The sequence below is a fragment of the Balaenoptera acutorostrata genome, chromosome 10 (genome assembly GCF_949987535.1).
Source record: "Balaenoptera acutorostrata chromosome 10, mBalAcu1.1, whole genome shotgun sequence".
Lineage (NCBI taxonomy): Eukaryota > Metazoa > Chordata > Mammalia > Artiodactyla > Balaenopteridae > Balaenoptera > Balaenoptera acutorostrata.
In genome coordinates this window covers 4,547,508-4,573,467 of record NC_080073.1, presented here as the reverse complement: position 1 = coordinate 4,573,467, position 25,960 = coordinate 4,547,508, and the positions used below count along the sequence as shown (strand labels likewise).

Here is a 25,960-nt window from a genome sequence, read left to right as displayed (position 1 = left end):
ATCATATCAAAAAAAGATGAATTTTAAAATGTGGATACCTATAATTCAAGAACTAGAGTGAGGTTGCCAATTTATTGCCATTTCTGATTTTTAGACTTGTCTGATATCTGGGAGGGAAGATAATATTAGCAGAGATTCATCAAATATTTAGTTGGTGTCTACTAAGTGGCAAGTCTTATCAGACATGAGATTACTCTGCAGCAGAAGGGAGGCTGGATTAGAAGCAGCCTGAGGTGGTGATGGTGGTAGTAGTATGGGAAGAGATGGAAGAAAGTAGGCTAGCCACTTTTTAATTATTCTTTATACTCAAATTCATTCATGAAACAAATATATATTTAGCACTTACCATGTACCAGACACTATTCTATGTTCCTGTATATAGACATGAACAAAATAGATAAATATCATTATCATAAAGTTTACATGATTGGGGGGCAGAGTAAGAAAAATATATAGCACATATATCAGATGACAATAAATAAATTGGAGGGGTAAAAGAAAAGAAACTGAGAAGGGAAATAAGGAGAGCTGGGGAACAAGTGTGTGTGTAGGGAGTAATTTTGCTATTTTAAAGAAAACAGTCAGCCAAAGCCTTGCTGAAAAGGTGACCTCGGAGCTGAGACTTCAAGGATATACAAGCCAATATTTGGAGAAAAAGGATTACAGGCAGAAGGAAGGACAAGTGCAAAGGACCTGAGGCTGTGGTGCATTTGAAAAAACAGCAAGGAGGGGGTACAGCTCGAGCACCTTGAGTAAAGGAAAAGAGTAGTAAGATGTGAGGGAGACGCTCATCTACATGCATGACCTCCATTTACTGTGTTCCAAGTTCTCTCCAAGTTAGAATATACACAGAATTTCTACTATATGCTCTAAAATTTCTTGAAGTCCCAAAGGTTGGGTGTTATCTCAATACAGTGATCAATAACATCATTTCCTAAGACTCAAAACTAAAATAAACACTCATCACTAGATACTGAATAGCCTGGGTCAGATTTTCAATTTTGTCCAAAGAGAATTTGTTAATTGAGACCAACCTTTGTGGCTAGTTTCCTCAGTCTCAACACACAGACACACACAAAAACACTCTGCCAACAAAAAGAGAATGGGCAATTATACTCAGGTGCTGTTTGTATCATTTCAATGTACATTTCATCAAATGATTAGAAGAGGGAAAGAATGTTAGAGAAGTATGCTAAGACTTTGCTGTTAAAATTCCATACACTACGTGGTAATATTAAACAACCCACATACATTATCTAGAAGACAGCTTCCTAGTTTTACCCCTCTGTTCATTTAGGTTGGCAACCCCACTCATTACCTTGGTTAAATTTCCCCATGGAAAATATAAACTAACTCTTGGATTAGATTTTTAAAGGATGTTCACATTAGAACTCCCTAAAAATAACAGATATTGAATATGACATACCTCTCCCTCTCAACAAAACCATATCTGGTGATCTTGCCCCCTTCCTGGAATATTTTCCTCTTGTCCTTCATCGACATCAATGATTTGCAAAGGAAGGGGTTCTCCAGGAGTATGCATCAGAAGGGTGAAGGATTTTGCAAGTCACCTTCCAAATGACTACTACCTTAAGCCTAAGTCACATTTTTTTTTCAAAACCAAATGATAATTTTATTATAGATGCAACTAAAATACCTGGAATATATAATTCATATCAAACTATAAAGTTCAATATAACTTCCAGGGACGTAAAAAAGACTAAGGAATCTTTCAAGTTTAGGTGATTAAAATTAATGAGAGGAAACGTTCATTTCTTTGTTCACTACAAAGAGTCACTGGACTAAGTCGCATTTTTGAGGTATGCTGGGGCTAACGGGAAGGGAAAATTGAGAACCACTAATCCAAATCCTTTAGGTCCAGCTAAAATCCCACTTCCTCTACAGGGCTTTTCAAGCCCACCTCAGGTTCAAAGGACGAGTTAATATGTAAAAATAAAAAGCTTATATTAGCTTTTTACCTTTCTCCCCCCCTCCCCCCCAGTTATGATTAACTTTTCCTTAAGAGTAAGAAAAGTGTGTTTTGTCCAAGAAAAAGGACTTGGATTCCAATATACCATCGTAAGAAGAAAATTCTGTTGTGTATAAGGTAAATTTCCATTATAAGGAATATCTGTTTCCACAGAGAAATTTTAAATTTTCTCCTGACAAAGAAGAGGTAGAAGAAATGTACATCATTCTCAGCGCTCGGTCTCTAATAAGTGTATAACTAATCTCTTGCTATTCTCAAATCTGAATTATCCAGAGCCGGCTAGAATCTAAACTCTAAGCCTATCCATGAAAGTCATGCATTTATTTACTTTAGCTAAGAACAACTGTATAACATTAGATCCCTCCTGGTATAAAACTACATATTTTCCCTGGTGTTTGCTATATAAAGTCATTTTTCTTAGGACTATAATCTGGCTCACAAACAGATCACATAATTTTACATCTCTCAAGGATCCTCGATGACACTTTTCAGATGAGGAGAAAGCTTCAGACAGCTCAAATTACTTGTCTAAAGTCATACAGCCAGCCACAGTTTACTTAATTTCAGTGATGAACACCTTTGGGATAAATTTTATTGAATGAAAAGGAAAGCTATGAAATGTTTATTATACGTGTTACCTTTGGATTTTAGACACTGCTGGCTTTAACATGGATTCTTCTCAAACACTGAATTTCTAATAAAGGCACACAAAGTAATCTGCTTCTTACAAAACTTTTGATGGAAACAGGTTGAAATTTAATGGCAATTTCCTGTGCTACCACAAGGCACATTGAATTTGCATTGTTTTCTTTTTAAAAAAAAAAATAAATTTATTTATTTAATTTTGGCCGCGTTGGGTCTTCATTGCTGCGCGCGGGCTTTCTGTAGTTGCAGCAAGCGGGGGCTATTCTTCGTTGCGGTGCACGGGCTTCTCATTATGGTGGCTTCTCTTTGTTGCGGAGCACGGGCTCTAGGCACGCGGGCTTCGGTAGTTGTGGCTCACCGGCTCTAGAGCACAGGCCCAGTAGCTGTGGTGCACAGGCTTAGCTGCTCCGTGGCATGTGGGATCTTCCCGGACCAGGGATTGAACTCGTGTCCCCTGCATTGGCAGGCGGATTCTTAACCACTGCACCACCAGGGAAGTCCCTGCATTGTTTTCTTTTTTTTTTTTTTAATTTTTTTTTTTTTTTTTAACTTTGGGTTTATTTATTTATTTATTTTTATGGCTGTGTTGGGTCTTTGTTTCTGTGTGAGGGCTTTCTCTAGTTGCGGCAAGTGGGGGCCATTCTTCATCGCGGTGCGCGGGCCTCTCACTATCGCGGCCCCTCTTGTTGCGGAGCACAGGCTCCAGACGCGCAGGCTCAGTAATTGTGGCTCACGGGCCCAGTTGCTCCACGGCATGTGGGATCTTCCCAGACCAGGGCTCGAACCCGTATTCTCTGCATTGGCAGGCAGATTCTCAACCACTGCGCCACCAGGGAAGCCCTGCATTGTTTTCTTATTCAACATGTTTTGCAGTAGGATTGTTACAGGTCCATGTATATAGCAGAGGTTAGTCGTAACTAACCCCAGGGTATCCAAAAGAGCAAATTCTTCTAATTTTCTCATGTAAGCCAAAATGATTAAGAACAAATCAGAATATTTTATTAAGTATTACATGCCACTTCTACATACAGATATAACAAGTAAAATGTCTTCTTGCCTTTATACACCATTCCCAAAATGTGCTTTCAGAATAGTATGGTTAACTCACTCCAAAGAGGTCCATCTAAAAATTTCTTAAAGGGTTGTTAACTTTATACTACAAACTTATGTGTTACATGCAAAAGTTATCTTCAATCTGTGAATAACATCTATGGTTGGGAGAAAGTATCAAGCCCAGAAGAATATCATCTTCCAACCATTAACGTTTAAGTAAACTATCAGCGATGGTTTTCACTGAAGAATAATGAGGCTGAAATTCTACATTTGATCTTTTAACACATTTGACTTAGACTATTATTTAACAAAGTGTATGTACATGGTAAATAATTTTTAAAAAGCAAGTCTCCCAGGCTTACCTGGTGGCGCAGTGGTTAAGAATCTGCCTGCCAATGCAGGGGACACGGGTTTGAGCCCTGGTCCGGGAAGATCCCACATGCCGCGGAGCAACTAAGCCTGTGCGCCACAACTACTGAGCCCGTGCTCTAGAGCCCGCGAGCCGCAACTACTGAAGCCCGCGTGCCTAGAGCCCGTGCTCCACCACAAAGAGAAGCCACCGCAATGAGAAGCCTGCGCACCACAATGAAGAGTAGCCCCCCACTCGATGCAGCTAGAGAAAGGCCGGGCGCAGCAATGAAGACCCAATGCAGCCAAAAATAAATAAATAAAGTAAATAAATTTATTAAAAAAGATCTATAACACTAAAAATGGGGATATCAATTTATTAAAAAAAAAAAAAAAAAGCTAGTCTCCCTCCCACCCCCAACCCAAGTCTCCCAGGTCCAATCTTCTCAGAGGCAATCAACCGCTACCTATCCAAAGACAGCCTATGTGTATGAAAAAAAAGGTGTGTGTATATATGTGCATATTTCAAAGTGCAGTTTTAAAGTACAGTCACTTCTTTGCAACAATGCTTACAGAATGACAATAATAAAAACACCATAATCTTAAATTCTTACATTAATATAGTGCTTCATAGTTTTCAAAGTGCTTTCAAGTATATCACAGCTCATTGATCTTCAAAACTAACAGCCCTTGGTAAACATATTCCAACTTCAAAGAATCTAATTGAGTCATTTAATATAGCCATCTCTTTCAGGAAAATGATACTCAAGTCAACACCAAATGAAAGTTGTGTACTTAAAAAACAAAAAAGCAACACCCTCCAAGGAGATTTTACTGTCTTCTCTTGGTAGCATATTCCAGGGTCTCAAATCTACAGTCAATAACTTACTGTTACTGACTATTATTTTTAAATAATAAACTGGCATCAACATCATGAAAACATTTCAGAATTACAATACACATATTTTTAAATTAGTTTCTTTATTTCAGCCTATTATTGCCAATATAATTGAATAGGAAAGCCATTCTCTATTCCTTATCTATTCCCACCGCATCCACAATATATGGAACTGATTTTACTAGGGTCTCATTTCATGTAACAGAAGAGCAGCATCCATCAGTCTTCCTATTTTGGTTATGTAATGTATCAGAATGACCTTATAACGTTGATGACATTACTACCTGACTTAAGCCTCCTAAAAGTGGGTTAATGATTAACATGAAGATGTAACATTTAACTGATAGCAAAATATAAATATAAAACATTATATTTACAAGTATGAAACTAGTTGATGTGTGAAGAACTTATAGAAAATTAAATTTTAAAAGCATGAAAAAGAAAAAAAAAAAGCCTGAAAGAGATGTTGTATACATTTCCATTATTTAAAAGCACCCATCTGGTACTGACTCCCTTGCCTATGTATTTCAGTTGTTTAATTACATAAAATACTACTTCATTGTACCCATATGGTATTTATCATTAAAAGGGTTTGAAATATTTTCTTTTTGATTGTGGTAAAAATACATAAAATTTACCATTTTAGCCATCAAAATACTTTTAAAAGACCCTAATTAATTTACTTAAAATGGAAATGAGAGATCCCTATTCCTTTTACTAATAAGAGTACATTCATTGAAAGATTAAGTCAATCATGTATATTATCACAGGTCATAAGCCCAAAAGAAATCAGGTGGAAATTCAAAGGAAACTACGTTTGAAAATGTAATAGTTTTTATTAAGAATTCAGATTATGATCAACACTTCTCTAAATCTTAAGTCTCTTAATCTGGTACCAAACTGACACCAAATAATAGGACACTATCAAATGTAGGAAGGGCAAGAGTAACATTTTTAGACAAAAATATTTTCAAGTGCTCTACAAGTCTGAATGAAATTATTTCAATAGGTCAATAGGTGAATTGGGGGGCAAAAGTCCCACAACTCCTATTTCTCGGCCATTAATCTCTTCACAGGCCAACCCAGAATACACTGGTATGGTTTTTATATTCTATGTTTTTCACCATATGAAAAATTTTAATATAGCCAACGAAAGCTCTCCAACTGAGTAGGAAAGAAATGTGATATGAATGAAAAAAGAATCAAGTCATCATTGATTTGCTGTTATTTTAATTATCTTTGATATAGAAAGTAGATTCTGTGTGGCTATATCTGTCCTAAAGAAAGTAAGCCTCCTGTGAAAATGTGAAAATAAATGTGAACCCCAAACCAAGATAACTATTGAGCATCCATTCCTGGAAAATTAAAGTTCAAGCTATTATCTTAGAACAAACTGTATAGCCTTTATCTTTCATTTTAGAAAGGTCAGAAAATACATGTTCACATTTTCTTACATGTGAGTAAAGAAACAATGGAAGGCTAAACAAGACACTGGTTACCTATGGAGGCAGGGATACGAAACCGTTGAAAAGACATGGAAGCAAGAGTTCACAGTTATGTAATTTTTTTATTTTTGAACTACAGAAATGATTACTATTAAAAAATAAAAGAGTATAATATTCTTACTGAAACAATCGATCTTAAAACTATTTTTCTCAAAGCCTCCTCAGCTTTTATCATACCTTCTAAAAAACTGAAATTCCAGAAAAGAAGAAAAAAACTATTTTCTATTATCCATTTAAAAGATTTGAGGGGGTTGGCGGGGAGGGATAACAGAGCCAGAGTGAGTTAAAACAAGACTTTCTGAATTTTTAATTCATTGTATTTCATCCCTTAAACATTATTATAGAAACTCAAGAGTAAATTCTTCTCCTTAATAAAGACATTTTCTAAAAGGCAATACAGTTTATAAACTTTCATGTAAGTACATGCAGTTAAGCTTCAACTGCATTTAATATGGCTTTATTAAATCAACTATCTTACTCAAATTGATGGTTCTCTGGCCAAAGAAAACAACTTTGTGGAAAACACTTAGCAAGTTTGACTGATATATTCAAACCCTATCAGACATTAATTTCAGCCCGGGCTTCTCCAAAGAAGTTACCTAAGTTATTTACTACACTGTTTTCTATAAGCATGGAGAAATATCATAGTCCATGAGAGTAAACTGATTAATACAACAGAAATTTAGGGAGGCAGTTGGTGTGGGGAAGCAGAATGGGTTTGGAGTTAGACCTAAGTTTGAACCTGAGTCTGCCTCTGGCTGATCTTGGGAAAATTAACTTCTCTGAACCTGTTTCTTTCTTTCTTTCTTTTTTTTTTTTAAGTAATTTATTTATTTATTTTATTTTTGGCTGCGTTGGGTCTTCGTTGCATTGAGCAGGGGCTACTCTTTGCTGCGGTGCATGGGCTTCTCACTGGGGTGGCTTCTCTTGTTGTGGAGCACAGGCTCTAGGTGTGCAGGCTTCAGCAGTTGTGGCATGCGGGCTCAGTAGTTGTGGCTCGCAGGCTCTAGAGCGCAGGCTCAGTAGTTGTGGCGCACGGGCTTAGCTGCTCCGCGGCACATGGGATCTTCCCCGACCAGAGCTTGAACCCGTGTCCCCTGCATTGGCAAGCAGATTCTTAACCATTGTGCCACCAGGGAAGCCCCTGAACCTGTTTCTTTAATGACAAAATGAAGCTGATACCACCTAACTTTAAGGATCATTAGGAGAATTAAATGTAACGTCCAAACTGGCAGGTTTCAGACTATTTCGGCTGGCTCATGAAGAGGACTTAGGGAAGAAAGAAAAAGCTTTCCTTAGTGAATATTTTGAAGTCACATGTGAGAAAACTATAAAGGAAGAAAATAATCTAAAATAGCAAGGAAAAGGAACTTTTCTGGGAGTCAGGTAACTGGGATCTGGTCATAGAGAATAACTGAGCATCTCGCTTTTAAAATGAAGATTTTTACTTCATCTATTTAATTTACTTCCTCCTTTTTACTTAGTTCAGATGTCAATATCCATTAGCCTGAAGGAATCATTTGAATATTCTAGGGGAAATATCCAGTGTAAGTAAACATGACTATCAAACTTAAAGATAAAAAGCAGCTAAGGAATAAATAGAAGTTTGTTGGTGGAAAAAAAAACACATCTAAATTAGATACTGGGTTTTTTTTTGTTTTTTTTTTTGTTTTTTTTTTAAATAAATTTATTTATTTATTTATTTATTTTTGGCTGTGTTGGGTCTTCGTTTCTGTGCAAGAGCTTTCTCCAGTTGCGGCGAGCAGGGCCCACTCTTCATCGCGGTGCGCGGGCCTCTCACTGTCGCGGCCTCTCTTGTTGCGGAGCACAGGCTCCAGACGCGCAGGCTCAGTAGTTGTGGCTCACGGGCTTAGCCGCTCCGCGGCATGTGGGATCTTCCCGGACAGAGGCACGAACCCGTGTCCCCTGCATTGGCAGGCGGATTCCTAACCACTGCGCCACCGGGGAAGCCCGATACTGGGTTTTAAATCACTGCAAACATCTATAAATATTTTCTTTCAGAAAATTTCCAACAAAATTTAAAGATGATCACATGAGTATTTCTTCTCATCAAAATAGGAAATTGCTTTATAAATATGAGATCATCTTAAGACAAGGCTACATTTGTGGGAGATTATCTCTTATTGGCAAAAACACTTGTTCGAAAAGCTGGAATCATATGAAATTGCCATTGTTCAACTGTTTTTGACCTGCAAAAAACCAATTTCACTTTAAGTGTTCCACGTGTGCCAGAAATACCATGCACTGGGGTACAACAGGGCCTCTGTTTTCAGGTAACATGGATTTAGCCAAAAAGACAGAATAGAGGCACAGTGCATTCACTGTAGTTTAAAAAAAATTTTTTGACACAACTATTCAGTTTCTCCTCCATATTTCAGTGCCATACAGACTGAAACAATTAAGAATATTATTTTTTCAATTCATTACTGAATTTTTTTCAATTCATTACTATGCTAAGGACTCTTGATAGAAAACAAATTTCCTTCGATTTGGTCCTGACCATCCAGTTTAGGACCCAGAAACCATGTTAAAATGGAGAGGGATGTTAGAAAAAGGAATTAAAAGAGGTTACCTCTTGGAGTCTTTTTACATAATTTGTACCTTTTATTTCTTCATGTTATAGAGAAGATGTGCTCCTAATCCCCCTAAAAGTGTTTTTTCCCCCCTATAAAGCATGGTCATGCATACAGTACAGAGTGAAAAGAGTATTAAAAATTCACAAAATAATTGGGAGAGAAATACCTAGAAAGCAGTTATTTTCTACTTAGAAACTTATCACCTAGCTCTCAGTTGTTTCAAACATCCTTATGCAGAAAGGTCACTGCCCTGACAATCTACACAACTTCCGCCATTTAATTGTACTATAGATTTGAAAATACACGATCAGAGGTTCACGTGAAGGAGAAACAAAAATGACTCTTTATTGTTTAGGAGAAATGTGGAGGCTTCCCAGCCCCCTCACCCCCACCCACACACCTGGAATGAGGAGAAGGGAAGCAAGGAAAATTTATTCTAATACTCCTAAAAAATCCCTGTTAGGCTTGGAGATCCAAGAAAAAAGATGAAATTTGACATGGGGATGAAGGCAAGAGCTTTGCTCATTTTTGCTTGAATGCACACATCCTACACTGAGGTCACCTGTGAGCAACTAAAGGTTTCCCCTTAAGACAATAAGGCATTTCAGGATTTAACAATTCTGACTAACAACCAAGGAAGTGTAGAATGTCTCCTGATTTACTATTTGTTTAAGCTTCTGTCTGCAGAGAATGAACTGTGACACAATTTAGCCACCAACTGCTACATTTTAAAAAAATAGAGCTTTTAAAAAACAGAATGGGTTTTTGAAATAAGCTCAACTCTCAGCACATCTCTTTCCAAAGTAGTTTCTGCACTCACTTAAATAAGAGAGCTCAATGACTGCCTCAACAGAGGTCCACTGCCAAGGCTGATTCATAAAATCAGCAGCCCCTCTTCTAAGAGGGCTTTGCTTTCTTTTTTTCTTTCTTTTTTTTTTTTAAGTTTGATTTTCTTAGTTTAAAAGAAGTTTTCCCCCAAAGCTGCACACATGAAACCTGTTTTTGAAGCACAACTCTGTAAAAATTGATTCCTGAGCCTTCAGGTTACTGCTTTTCACACACTCCTTAATGAAGGAATATGCGAGTTTCTTAATACAACCACTCATGTTAACATTTTCAAGCCGGTCATGCTTATTGAACTATTTTATGGTAGTTTTCCCCAGTTTAATATTAAACTCTGTATGAAAGCACTGATTCCAAAGACCAATAAAGCTTTCTCATTTTGGTCAAAAGCTGCTACATGAATTGCTAATTAAACATGCACTTTTTACCCACTATTCTCTCCTTCACTCACACCCTCTGGAAACTGTAACTGAGAAGCAGACTACAACTTCCTGCAAATTCACAGATGATAGCTCTAGTTTTAGGGGAACAAAATCTGGGGTTTCCAGTGCAGTCAGCCTTAAACCTTTGTGTCTGTCTGAGGAAAGAACAAAAGGCGGCGCTTCCTCCCTCTGTCCCTCCTTAGCACCGGAGGAGGCAGGCTTGACAGAACAGTTCTAGAGAAAAAGGAGACCACGCCAAAGCTGCTGAGAGTTTCCCCTAAACACACACACAAAGCTACCCAAGGTACCCACCTTGGATAGCTGCCTCCTGAGGCTAAAGCGCTGAACCATGGTCACCCTGAGTAATCTTCAGACAAAGCAATCCACGAAGGGAAGGGCTTTTTAAAAAACAGCTTCTTGTAAAAGTCGGTGGCAAAACATTTTGAAGACTATCACAGAAGTCCAAAGAATGTGCCTGGGAGTCTTAGCAAACTTGGAAGCCCTTCATTGTTCTACGGGAGATACGGCAAAGCCCACGTAGGAGGGAGAGGGCGGCAGCCGCGGCGGGGAGGGCGGAATCCTGGAGCTGCTGCGCCCAGTGCCCGGCTCTGCTAGCACTTCCTGTGAGTCAGCCGAGAGGGGTCCAGGCAGAAGGACCACCCCTTCCCTTTCCACCAAATCATTAGCCTAGGATGCCGCCGTGGTGCCACCTGAGACTCCGGGGACTGACCTGATTGTGTGGGAGGAGGACCGGAGCGCTGGGGTCAGAAGGCATCTGCCTCCAGGAGAAACTGGCAACGGCGACGATTCCTCCCACCCGACCCCTCCCAGTGGAGGGGGTCCGCGGCAAAGACAACAACCCCTACTCAACCTCCGCCGCAGGTAATCTTGCTGGGCGAAACCGTGTGAACGAAGCCCTACTCCGAGAAGGAAACTCCTCCCCGCCGGCTCGGCAGCCGTCCGGCTTTGTCTAAGTAATTGGCCAAGCCTTTCCTCTTACTCACAGGGAGGGGTCCGGCCGGCCTGGGGCAGGAATGTCAGGTGCAGAGACGCCTATTCCGAGGGTGACTTCAACTTCTTTAGAAAGTTAAACAAATTGAAACTGCCTCCTGAGATGCTTTCCCTCTCTCATTAGAACAATGTAACTTTAAAAAATCTACACACAAAAGGAACAGCTCAGACTGAATTAATGCAGGTAAAAAAAGTATGAAAAAATGTCAATTGTGAGGGCAGTTCCAAAGATAAAAAAATATTTTGTTATCGTTTACTAGTCTCCTCTTCCTATCTATTTGATTCTGCTTCCAGACAGCAAATTTAAGGATAAAGCTTCATTTTAATGAAACTGTCCACTCTATATGCTCCTCTCCAAATTTTTCATTACTTCTGAATGAATTTAATAACTGACCAAGGCAGAACTTTTTGGCGTATATTAATTTTTTCCTGCTCCAGTGACTCTCAATTCTCTGTGAGCATGACGACGTGTTAGGCTACATACAGCCTTTTTGAAGTGAACCTACTATATGCAGTTGTTGTGTTGAGTACTTAACATCTTTCATCCCACTGATTTCTCAAACAACCCTGTGAAATATGTATTAATATCCAACTCAGATAAATAAAGCAGGGATCTTCTAAAATCTCAATATTATGAGTAAACCATATAGTGTTACTAAATTTTTTCTTCAGGTGAGAAAAATGAAAAATGAATTTGAAAAGATAGGTCTTGGGGCTTCCCTGGTGGCGCAGCGGTTAAGAATCTGCCTGCCAATGCAGGGGACATGGGTTCGAGCCCTGGTCCGTGAAGATCCCACATGCCATGGAGCAACTAAGCCTGTGCACCACAACTACTGAGCCTGCACTCGAGAGCCCATGAGCCAAAACTACTGAAGGCCGCACGCCTAGAGCCAGTGCTCTGCAACAAAGAGAAGCCACCACGAGAAGCCTACGCACCACTACGCAGAGTAACCCCTGCTCGCCACAACTGGAGAAAGCCTGCGTGCAGCAACGAAGACCCAATGCAGCCAAAATTAAATAAATCAATAAATAAAATTTAAAAAAAAGATCTTTGAGCAATGGTTATTCTCAACTATGCCCATATCACACACTACTGTTTCCAATTATCACCAAATATGATGCACAAGTTTAAAAAATTCACCTAAAATATGACACACACATTTCACAGTACCTTAGGAAGAGAAAAGAGGTACCAAATTCAAACAAATAGCAGGATGCCAAGGCTCCAAAAAATTACTCTAACCAAAACGCATATATGAAATTTTTATTCCAAAATACTTTAAATGGAAAAGAATTGCACATATTTAACTAAACTTTGTGAAATTCCAAAGCTTACAAAAACTATTAGATGAACAGGTCTGAATGAAAGTGAAGACTCCTTCATATCTGGGTTCAGAGTATGCAATGTAACCTAACAGTTAAACTAACTGATTGAAATTTAATTCGAAGTGGAAAGTAGGTTGATAGAGAACTTGAATTCTGTGTGTTTTCTTTTTAATGGTAAGAGTACCAGTACCTCTGTTTTTCTCCTACAAAGAAAGAAACCAAGTATTCAGAAAACTTCTCCTGGGAATGCAGAAGAATTAATGAGATGCTTTCGGCTTGCATGATCTTAGTTCCCCAACCAGGGACTGAACCCACACCCTTGGCAGTGAAAGCGTGGAGTCCTAACCACTGGACTGCCAGGGAATTCCCAAGACATAGTGTCTTTAAACATAAACATGAGGTGTTTCTGATACAAGTAACCAGAATCCCAGATCATTGCTGTAAGATTCTTTCTAACCCTACCCCCACCAAAAAAAAAAAGGAAAGAGGAAAAGGAATTAGAAAAAAATGTCAAAAGTCTACAGACTCAAGTACTCATTAAATATCAATCATAACTGAACAGGGTATAAATCCTCAAAGTGCCAGATACACATAAGAAGACTTAAAAGGATGGTGTCTTCATTCTAGGAGGAACCTACTCAGTTTTTACCTATTAAAATAAAGATAAAACTCGAATTGTTTAAATGCAATAAAACCTGTTACAAGTAATTCAAACACATGAATCCAATTCATTCCTTGATAAAACAAAAAACTGAAAAGATACTCAATAAATTGAACTGTTAGGGGAAAGATTAGAATCTCTAAATTTCATCTATTTTGAGGAGTCTGGCATCTTTTTGGATGAGAATAGCAGACCAAGATCAAAGGTTACAAAATAATAACAGGAAACATAAAAATGCATAACCGAGAGAAAAATCAACAGCCCTGTAACATTCCCTATTACTCCAGGACCCAAATATACAATGCCATTTTCAGTAGTCTGTGACTAAAAATCCACATCTTCTTTTTTTTCTTTTCTTTTTTTAAAATAAATTTATTTATTTAATTTATTTATTTTTGCCTGCGTTGGGTCTTTGTTGGCTGCGTGCGGGCTTTCTCTAGTTGCGGCGAGCGGGGGCTACTCTTCGTTGTGGTGCACAGGCCTCATCGCGCTGGCTTCTCTTGTTATGGAGCACGGGCTCTGGGCACATGGGCTCCACTAGTTGTGGCACACGGGCTTAGTTGTTCCGCGGCATGTGGGATCTTCCCGGACCAGGGCTTGAACCTGTGTCCCCTGCACTGACAGGCAGATTCCCAATCACTGCGCCACCAGGGAAGCCCCACATCTTCTTACACTCTATGCAGAAGCAGATAAGAACTGTCCATAGTGTTCTTCATACTTTTTGCATCATGTACTCTTTGTGAATCTGTTAAAACCTACGGACTCAGTCACTGGAGTGACATACAGGAAATGCATGAATGGACATACTCAGTGTTTCTGATACCATTCCAAATGGTTCATGGATTCCACTAAAGCTTGTTGATAGACGCTGTATTAAGAACTCTTGGAAAAGGGAACCCTCATACACTGTCTGTGGGAATGTAAATTGGTGCAGCCACTGTGGAAAACAGTATGGAGGTTTCTCAAAAGACTGAAGTAAGTAATAATAATAAATAATAGCTACCATGTAAAAAAAAACTAAAAAAAGAACTACCATATGACCCAGCAATTCCACTCCTGGGTATATACCCAAAAAAACCCAAAAAACACTAATTGGAAAAGATATATGCGCCCCAATGTTCATAGCAGCATTATCTACAATTCCCAAGATACAGAAGCAACCTAAGTGTCCATCAACAGATGAATGGATAAAGAAGATGAGGCAAATATATATATCTCATTCTTTTTTACGGCTGAGTAGTATTATATATAATGGAAAACTACTCAGCCATAAAAAAGAATGAAGTCTTGCCATTTACAGCAACATGGATGGACCCAGCGGCTATTAATGCTAAGTGAAATAATTCAGAGAAAGACAAATACTGTATGATATCACTTATATTTAGAATCTAAAAAAATACAACAAACTAGTGAATATAACAAAAAAGCAGCAGACTCAAGATATAGAGAACAAACTAGTGGTTACCAGTGGGGAGAGGGAAGGGGTGAAGGGCAATATAGGGGTAGATATTTTATAATAACTATAAATGGAGTATAACCTTTAAAAATTGTGAATCACTATATTATACACCTGTGACTTATGTAATATTACTGTACATCAAGTATACTTCAATAGAAAAAAAAAAAAGAACCCTTGTTACTGTCATGACTGAAAAAGAGCTGATCATCATCAATCACTAAGCCATCTTGTTTTCTGCTTTCCCCCATAGGTAACAGTTCTTAGTAAAACTGGGAAACAGAAAGAAAAAAAAAAAGCCTGTTCCTTACATTTTCCTTACTGTATGTCATAAGATAATCTACTTCCAAAGCCACAAATGGTCTTTATAAAATGGTCTTTTATTTTGTTTTAATTTTTCTTCATTACCATTATAGAAAAAAAGAGAAGAAAATTATTTTATTCTCCTTGTTTTATCCATCATATACAACTCCACACTGAGCGTAATATTAAAACTTATTGAACTGTATGTCTTCCTGCACATGTATAAACATATTCATGTCTGTTTGTTTGACAAAACTAGGACTGTACTGTTACTACTGAAAAAAAAATTCAGAAACACCTTGGATGAAAACTTATGAAATTTAAGTAATTATCCCAATTTAGCTGGTTTCTATATTCAAAACACGTGTCCCTCCCTTTACACCAGCTTAATTCTTAAAATTCCCTGTAAACACATTTTAAAAATAAACTGATATTAAAGTTTTGTATTTACTATTGAACATCATGTATTACAAGTTACACTTTTACAGAGAAGGAAACTAAAGTTCAAAGAGATTTTCAAACTTGCCCCAAATCACAAAATTGGTATTAGAATTGGGACTAGAACCCCAAATACCCAGATTTCACTACACTGCTTTTCCCATTACATCATGCTTCCTCCTATTGGCTTAGCCCAAAAAGTTCATTCGGTTTTTTCCGTAAGATGGCTCTAGTAGCACTTAGTTGGCTCTAACTTCATTCGAAACAATTTTGTTAGATTGTATTGTGACAGCTGTCGTATCAGTATGCATTAAAAAAAAAAACAACTCATCAAAATTGGTGAATTTTTGTGTAGCCATTTTAATACTGAAGATGGAAGAAAAAAAGCAACATTTTCGGCATATTATGCTTTATTATTTCAAGAAAGGTAAAACCTCAACTGAAACACACAAAAAAAGATTTGTGCAGTGTATGGAGAAGGTGCTGTGACTGATTGAATGTGTCAAGAGTGGTTTCTGAAGTTTCATGCTGGAGATTTTCTTGCTGGACAATACTCCATGGTCAGGTAGACCAGTTGAAGTTGACAGCAATCAAATCGAGACATTAATTGAGATCAACATCATACCACAGGGGAGATAGCCGACATACTCAAAATATCCAAATCAAGTGCTGAAAATCATTTGCACCAGCTTGATTATGTAAATTGATTTGACGTTTGGGTTCCACATAAGTGAAAAAAACCTTCTTGATGGTATTTCCGCATGTGATTCTCTACTGAAACGTAACGAAAACGTTTCGTTTTTAAAACAAATTGTGACAGGCAATGAAAAGTGGATATTGTACACTAATGTGGGACGGAAGAGATCGTGGGGCAAGTGAAATGAACCACCACAAACCACACCAAAGGCCGGTCTTCATCCAAAGAAGGTGATGTTGTATATATGGTGGGATTGGAAGGGAGTCCTCTATTGTGAGCTCCTTCTGGAAAACCAAATGATTAATTCCAGCAAGTACTGCTCCCAATTAGACCAATTGAAAGCAGCACTCCACAAAACGCATCCGGAATTAGTCAACAGAAAACTCATAATCTTCCATCAGGGTAACGCAAGACCGCATGTTTCTTTGATGACCAGGCAAAAACTGTTATAGCTTGGCTGGGAAGTTCTGATTCATCTGTCACATTCACCAGACATTGCACCTTTGGATTTCCATTTATTTTGTTTTTTACAAAATTCTCTTAATGGAAAAAATTTCAATTCCCTGAAAGACTGTAAAAGGCACCTAGAACAGTTCTTTGCTCAAAACGATAAAAAGTTTTGGTAAGACGGAATTATGAAGTTCCCTGAAAAATGGCAGAAGGTAGTGGAACAAAATGGTAAATACGTTGTGTACTAAAATTATTGTGCTATAATACAGGGACAGTGGTGGCACAAAGGAGGGAAAGATGAACTTTCTGTGGGACAAGAAAAATCTTAAAGTTGGAGTCTTTAAGGCTGGATAGAAATTATGCAAATGGACAAAAAAGGGGAAGGGCATTCCAGGGAGTACAAAAAACACAAGTTAAAGACACAGAGGCGCAAATCAAGTGATAAGTAAAATTTAGTTTTTCCACACTAACAAGGCAACATGTTGTAAGCCTGAATATTTTTCAGAATATTTTTTCTTTGTGGAATGGGAATGTAGATTATAAAAAAATTCATTTATTCCTTCTTTCTAAATTGCACATGTTTGTTAACTATTTTGCTATAAACTGCCCAAACGGGTATAGCCCATCATTAACGAATAATAATGTGATAGGTTCTTTCTTTACAGAAGTTACGATTGTTTCAGTTATTGTCTGTCTTCAAAGCAAAGAGAGAGAAAAATCTATTTTCAAAAAGTTTAGTAAATAACATCTCCAGTTTCAGGATTCCCTATGGCAATTCAGGCCCCTTGAATGATATGAGCGTTCTGTCTTGCAGAAATAAATTTCTTTTGGGAATTCCACAATAGATAACAATAAGATACCATATTTCATCTACCCAAGAACAGATTAAGTAACTTGTGAAGTTATTTGCAAAAGTCCAAGCCACTGTCAATATAAATAACCCTGAAAGTAGTATAATTTATTAAGTAGTAAGATGTTAAAAGATATTGATGATTAAAAAAATTTGAACACCTGGGCTTCCCTGGTGGTACAGTGGTTAAGAATCCGCCTGCCAATGCAGGGGACACGGGTTTGAGCCCTGGCCCAGGAAGATCCCACATGCCGCGGAGCAACTAAGCCTGTGCGCCACAACTACTGACCCTGCGCTCTAGAGCCCGTGAGCCACAACTGCTGAAGCCCACGCGCCTAGAGCCTGTGCTCCGCAACAAGAGAAGCCACCGCAATGATAAGTCCGTGCACCGCAACGAAGAGTAGCCCCCGCTCTCCGCACCTAGAGAAAAGCCAGCGTGAAGCAATGAAGACCTACCACAGCCAAAAATAAAATAAATTAAAAAAAATTTTTTTGAACACCTAATTGTATTCAATTCCATAACTCATTGTAATGGCTGATTTAAACAGCAGCCAACCATATCAAATTAACATTTTTATTTTGATGAACTGGACATGGCTCTTTTAAATATGCTAAATTAAGGTTGCCTCCTTTTATTACATCAGCAATGTTTTAGAATTTGCGTTTATTTCTCCCCCCAGAAACCCATGCTGTGCATCACCTGCACTGAATGCATACAAGGGGGAGAAAAGTAAAGGGAGAAGAGCGGGAGGGAGGAAGAGTTTATAATGTGCCTACTAAGTACCAAACAACCAACATGATTATTGTTTGCTACGATGCAAAGAACACCCAGCAAGATTATGTATTTGAAATACTTAAACACTATAAAATCAAGTTCTTAAAACGGTTTACAAGGTGTTTCCTGTGCTGGTCCCTGCTTTCCCTCTCCAGACGTCTCACGTTACTTTCAACTTAACTCCAAATCTCAGCTTAGACTTCTGCTCCTTCAGGAAAACCTTCTCTATCAACCCTCAACGACCTCTTTCTCCACCTTACTAATTGATTCTTCCTTAATACACTGTAATTTCCTTGTCTGCATCCCCTTCATCAAAACATAAGCTCCTTAGGGGCAGGGATCCTGGCACCTACTAGGCCAAATATTTATTAAATATTTACTGAATGAATGGCTTAAAAATATAATGACTCTATAAAACTTTAAAAGTTTCTAAGACATTCTGGATTTCCCTCTCTCTCCCTCAACCATCTCCCTTACCCATAAACTCCCTGATTTTTCCACCTAATTCTACTCGTTCTTCTATTCCACTTTGTGAAAATTAATTTTATTAACTATTTGTCAATTACTTATCTCCCACTTATGATTCTTTATAATTTAACATTTTCCAATAAAATGTTTCCTGTAAAAATTCAGAAAATACAGTAAAATATAAAGAAAATTTGTTAATAATCTCACCATACAGAAGTAACCACTAATTGTGTTTAGATAAATTTTCATCTGGGCCTTTTCTTTATTTTTAATTATACAAGTAATTTATAAATGCTTAATTGTTGTAACCACTGTTATCAGTTTAACCTTCCTTTAGTATGAATTTGTATATTATTTACTTATAAAAGTACACAGTATTATTTGTAGGTTTGTTTTTAGCTTGGTTTGTTTTTTAACCCAACTAATATCATACCATACATATTATTTGAAACCTCCTTTGCTGTGGTCTGAATGTTTGTGTCCACCCAAAATTCTTATGTTGAAATCCTAAAACCCAGTGTGATACTATTAGGAGGTAGGGCCTTTGAGAGGTGCTACAGTCGCCATGTGGGACTAGCGCTCTTATAAAAGACACCCCAGAGCTCCCTAGTCCCTTCCAACATGTGAGGATACGAAAAGAAGTCTGAGACCCAGAAAAGGGCCCTCACCCAACCACACTGGCACCCAGATCTCGAATGTCTAGCCTCTGGAACTGTGAGAAATAAATTATTGTGTTTATAAACGTCTCAGTCTGTGGTACTTGGTTACAGCAACGCAAATAAGCTAAGATATCTGTTTTTAAAAACTCAATTAACTTAGAAAATTTTGTCAGTACATATGGATCTCCACTATCTAATTGCTACACAGCATTCCACAGTATAGACAGAACAGTTTATTTATCCATCCTCTTTTAAAATTAATTAATTAATGGCTGCGTTGGGTCTTTGTTGCCGCGGGTAGGCTTTCTCTAGTTGTGGCGAGCAGGGGCTACTCTTCGTTGCGGTGCGAGGGCTTCTCATTGCAGTGGCTTCTCTTGTTGCAGAGCATGGGCTCTAGGCGCGCGGGCTCAGTAGTTGTGGCACACGGGCTTAGTTGCTCTGCGGCATGTGAGATCTTCCCGGACCAGGGCTCAAACCCATGTCCCCTGTATTGGCAGGTGGATTCTTAACCACTGTGCCACCAGAGAAGCCCTATCCATTTTCTTATGACCATTTAGATTATTTCTACATTTCTGCTAGTACAAACATACTGCCTATACATGCCTGCTTTGGGATGTGTGATTTTTTTTTTTTCCTCCAGGATAGACACTAAGATCCTACCTACTGAAGGTCCATTTTTTTGGAAGCCATTCCTGTTCACTTCAGTTTACTGTCACTTCTGCTTCTGCATAGCTCACAGTGATAGTTGTTGTACTTTTATATTTGGTATGCATATCTTGTACTGTTAGTTTTTTCTGCATTAAGGTTGTCTTTCATCAAATTAAAAATGAGCACCTTGAAGGATTACATCTCATACTTTCTGTATCCCAGTTGCATAGTACCTTACACATAGTAGACATTCAATTAAATATTTGTCAAATGCCCTGAAAACCATAAAAGAAAACATGGTCTTATCTGATAGGATTATCTTATTTCTTTATTCCAAAATAAAACATTACATAGGATATCACTGCTTTAGATTTCATCTTCTCCATTTACAGACATGAACCTCACAAAGGACAAATCACCTTACTCAAGTCCAAAATATTACATCTTTGATTCCCTTTTACCTACATGTCTTATAAAGAGACACATTATCTGGCAGAATTTATACTTCAAAAAATGATACTAGGGAGAGTGATGTCAGCAAAATGGCAGACTAGGAAAATACAGGCCCTCCTTCCCCTACGGAGACACTGAGTTAACAACAAAAGACAGACCAGAATATCACTGCAAAAACTCTAGAGAACAGTTAAGAAGCTATAGCAGCTGGGCTATTGTAAACCCAACACAAGATTCCAATGAAAGGGGTAGGAAAATCTGTGATGTTTGGCATCCCATTCATGCCACTTCCCCTGCAGAGCATAGTGTGGAGCAACCAGGAAGAAACCCCTCATGCCAGGCTCTTCCCTTGGGAACACAAACAAAACAGACAATACATCCAATTCTGGCTTGTCTGGGAACTGCCTGAGGGACTGGCTTCTGTCTTAGGCAACTCAGAGCCCTAAGAGAATAGGAACCAGAGTTGCAAGACACTGTAAACAAGATGCAAAAAGCACCTTACAACTGCAGTTCTGTAGGCAAATCCCAGGGGGAGCTAAGATCAGAAAAGGCTTGAGAGGTCCTAGAAGGAATCCAGTATGCAAAGGCAGGGGGTAGGTGATTGTTTTTTTCAAATGCCCAAGCAAAAAACCACAAAGCATATAAAGAAACAGGGAGGTAGGGCCTAATTAAAGGAACAAAATTAAACTCCAGAAACCAACTCTAAAGAAACAGATCTATGACTTGCCTGACAAAGAATTTTAAATAACTGTCATAACAGTCACTTCAATACATGGTATTGGAAAAACTGGACAGTCACATGCAAAAGAATAAAACGGGACCACTAACACAAAAATTAACCCAAAATGGATTAAAGACTTGAATGTAAGACCTGAAACCATAAAACACCTAGAAGAAAACATAAGCAGTAAGCTCCATGACATCAGTCTTGGCAATGATTTTTTGGATTTGACACCAAAAGCAAAGGCAACAAAAGTAAAAATAAGCAAGTGGGAATACATCAAACTAATAAGCTTCTGCAAAGCAAAGGAGACAATCAACAAAATGAAAAGACAACCTACTGAATGGGAGAAAATATTTGTAAGTCATATATCTGAAAACGGCTTAATATCCAAAATATATAAAGAACTCATACAACTCAACAACAGAAAATCAAACTGAGGAAAAAATGGGCAAAGGATGTGAACTGACATTTCTCCAAAGATGACAAAAGACAGCCAACAAGCATATGAAAAGATGCTCAACATCACTAATCATCAGGGAAATGCAAATCAAAACCACAATGAGATATTGCCTCATACCTGTTAGGATGGCAACTAACAACAACAACAACAAAAAACAGAAAACAAGCGTTCGCAAGGACGTGGAGAAATTGGAACCCTTGCATACTGATGTAAAATACAAAACAGTGCAACTGCTGTGGAAAAGTGGTATGGCAGTTCCTCAAAAAATTAAAAATAGAATTAACATATGATCTAGCAATCCCACTTCTGGGTATATATGCAAACGAATTGAAAGCAGGGTCTCAAAACGGTATTTGTACACCCATGTTTATAGCAGCACTATTCACAATAGCCAAGAGGTGGAAGCAAACCAAATATCCAACAGATAAATGGATAAACAAAATGTGGTCTATACACACAAGGGAATAATATTGAGTTTTTAAAAGGAAGGAAATCCTGTAACATGCTACAAGATGGATGAACCTTGAGGACATTATGTTAAGTGAAATAAGCCAGTCAGAAAAAGACAAATACTGTATGATTCCACTTATATGAGGTACCTAGAGTAGTCAAATTCAAACACAAAGTAGAATTGTGGATACCAGTGGCTGAGGGGAGGGAAGAAAGGAAGAGTTTTTAAATGGGTATAGATTTTCAGATTTGCAAGATGAAATGGTTTGGAGATCTATTTCACAACAAAGTGAATATATTTAACACTACTAAATTGTACAGTTAAATAGTAAATTTTGTTATGTGCTTTTACCACAAATTTTTTAAAGTTACACTAATTGTATTTCTGTCTATTTCCAAGTATGCTCTTTGATTCAGCACTTTTGTTTCCTTAAACGTCTCTCCTTTTCTTACATTTAGGCATGAAGATCAACCAACAGATGTCTTTTTCCAGAAAAATGGAATATTCTCTAAATAACAGGACATTCTCTCCAGATAGAAATGAAGACTTTTGACAATAACACATCACTGCAGGGCTTTAAAGACCTAATACCAAAAAAAAAAAAAAAAGGCTTACTAACAAGAATCCAGCTTCTCCTTTCTGATTTGTTCTTTATAGTACCTTATTACTCATAATCGCACAATGTTAAAAAAGAATTCTTTGAAACATAACTTCTTTAGTCCTCATCTAAATTCTATTTCTCATGCATGGCATGTTTTAAAGGACAATAATTACATTAAAAGTAACTACAACACTAAATGAAATAATTATAATTGTGAGGCTTTGTTCTCTCAGGTGGTACCCCACACAATCGTTTACAATGCCCAGAGCATGTGCTAAAATGAACATAACCACAGTCAGAGAGACAAAGCAACAACAACTCTTCCCTCACAGACTAAAGAAACATCTCTAGCAGTGAAAAATGACAACACTCGTGAAAAGAAAAGACCCAAACACCACACATGTATGGTCAGCAAACCAAGCAACAACAGAAGGTTGTTTAGGATTGTTATGTCTTTCTACTGAGAGGACCATTTTAGCATTATGAAATGTCATTCTTTATCTTTAGCAATACCTCCTGCCTTAATGTCTAACCCATCTGATATTAACAAAGCTTTAACAACAGCTTTCTTTTGGTTAGTGTTTGCATGGTCTTTTTTCTGTCTTTTTACTTCCATCTTGCTATTTGTTTTAAATTTGTCCCATGTGTTCTTTATTCCTTTATTCTTCTTTTCTATTCATCAAGTATTTATAATATTCCGTTTAATCTCTTCTATTAGTTTTTTATGCATTTTTGTGTTATCCTTTTAGTGGTAACCCTGTAAATTATAGGGTTACAGTCTACCTTAACCACCTTCCAAACAAACCAATCCTCCCCCCAGTCCTTTTTGCTATTGTTGTTGTATATTTTATCTCTACAATGTTTTAAACCTCACTGACAGTCATATTATCATTTTAAAGTTCAACTTTTAACTAACTTAAGGAAATAACACATAAAGGCTGTATACAGAATAAACAAAATTAAGTGATACTATTCCAGCTAAATTGATATTTGCTGAAATCCTCTACAGATTTGTAGCCTGGCGGCCAGGTACTCAGGGAGTGTGTGTTAGTGCCCAAATTCACAGGCATTGTGTATCTAATTGGCACTCCATGGAATTTATAGCCTCCAGCCTCAGTAGTGTGGAGCTTTTAGAACACCATAGGAACCCTGATGCAACCCTTGGACATACAGTTATACTGAATAGGGACCTCAACTCTTCCTCTTACTTAGCCTGACATTATCATTTTATCTCATCCTTTCCTCCTACTGGAATATTTCCCAAAATGCTATAGAACAAATTCCTACATTGGACAAAAAGGACTGTTAACTAAACTATTAAGATCTTTTAACTTTATTATGTTGAATCACATAAAATTACCATTTTTATAGGCTACCACTGCTCAACTATTGGCAATTTCATATGGCTCAAAGTACTATTTAAGTATAAAACATAATAAAAACCACAGTTTGGTTAAACTTAATCTAGATTTCCTTCACCCAAATCAGGATTTGGAAAACTAAGCTTTAATATCCAAATTCAAATTTTAAAAAGATTATTCTGTCTATGACACTCTAGGTCAATGAAAAGAGAATGAAGTTCATGTTTAGCTGTCCAGTAAAAAGAATCCGAGACAGACGATAACTACAAAATTGCTATAGGAATGCTATTTTTTTAGTGGCTACAGGAAGAAACAAATGGATTCTAGTCTTTTCTACTTTACAAGAGTGGCCCCCTATATTTCAAAAGGCTCTGTATGGGCTGAAAAATAGACTAACCTGGATCACAACCAGTAGAAATAAAATTTTTGCTGATTTCTACTTTGAGTACAAAGAAGACTTTAGAAGGCAAGTCTATATCAAAGTCCCTCACATTTCTGTTGTAATAAAAGCTTCCTTAGCGAGGAATCATGGATTAAACATGAAGAACTGAACATATTTATCTTGGCTTTCTACTAAAATTGAATAACAAAAGGCATATACCCAGAAAGGCACAGCAAACTTGAAAGGAGACAACAGTAGATAAGAGATGTCAATAAAACTCTCTGGGAGGTGAAAAAACGATGGTCCGGTAATAAATGACAGCTTTTGGGTTTTCTCCATTCAGATAAGTACTTGGCAGGGTAGTGGGTGGTGTGAGGAAACCAACAAGAAGCAAGCCTATTTATGCCAAAAGTATAGAAAGGTCAAGACTTAGAAGTATCAGGGGCTACTCAAAAACAAGGGCATTGGGTTGGGCCTGAAAACAGAAGGACTGGTTATAAGTATTTATAATGAACACTTAGATCAGCAGCTCATTCTGCTAACTCACAGGAAGGTGATCGGTCCAGAGGTTTATTTTCTGGGGAAGACTGAAACAAGGGACGAGAAGGATTCTAGACTGAGAGACTCTAGACACAGCTGAGGGCTGGAATGAGGTACCATTCTAAGGACAGAAGGATTAAACTGATAAATGAGAATTTTAGTCCTCTTCCTCCTAGCGGAAGGCACTAAGCCACAAGGCAGCCAGGCTATTACCACCACCATCATTCATCCACCAGCAAATGCAAAAGTTTGAATAATCTCTCTTGAAAAGGTGACTGTAGAACTGAAGACAAGACCTACAGATACTGACAAGTGGAGGGGTCTGCAATAAAATGTGTCTCTGCCTAATTACTCTATAGTAAAAAACCATCAACCTACAAGCCTTTCACAAAGGAGAGCTTCCCACAGCATTTTAATGCCTCCCTCAAATATGAAGACAAAGCCATGGCAAGAAAGATACTTGAGAAAAGCCTGTAACAAAAAAGACAGAGACTAAAACACCCAGGAAAAAAGAAAAAGGGAAAGAAACTCTGAAGAGACAGAGACTATATAGGAAGCAAAAACAAAAAACAAAAAATCCTTCGACACAAAAGAAAACATAACCTATAAGAATAGGTTATTATAAAAAAGTTTTCATAGAAGAGAAAAATCACTTCAAAAATTTAAAACATGATAGAAATAAAATATTTTAATGGAAGTACTGGAAAATAAGTTTTAAGGAAATTTCCCAGAAGTCAGGATAAAAAAGAGTCAAAAAGTAAGGAAACAAAACAAAATAGGAGATCCAACCTCTGACTAAGAAAAAGAGAAATGGAGGAGAAAATTAAATAAACAGTACAAATGAACTACAACTGTATGCAATAACATGGACCAACCTTAGAAAAATATTTGTGTAAAAAGCAAGTCACAGAAGACTACATACGCTATATCATTTTATAAAGCCCC

At 37.7% G+C, this 25,960-nt stretch overlaps 1 protein-coding gene and 1 long non-coding RNA gene across 3 annotated transcripts in view; one reads left to right on the top strand and one right to left on the bottom strand.

Annotated features, from left to right (window-relative positions):
- TMCC1 (transmembrane and coiled-coil domain family 1) overlaps positions 1-25,960 on the bottom strand; it is a 156,914-nt gene that overhangs the window by 97,192 nt on the left and 33,762 nt on the right. The window lies entirely within an intron of this gene.
- On the top strand, positions 10,937-12,358 carry LOC130709024 (uncharacterized). Its single transcript, XR_009009438.1, has 2 exons — positions 10,937-11,183; positions 11,985-12,358. It is a non-coding gene; the product is annotated as an uncharacterized LOC130709024 (long non-coding RNA).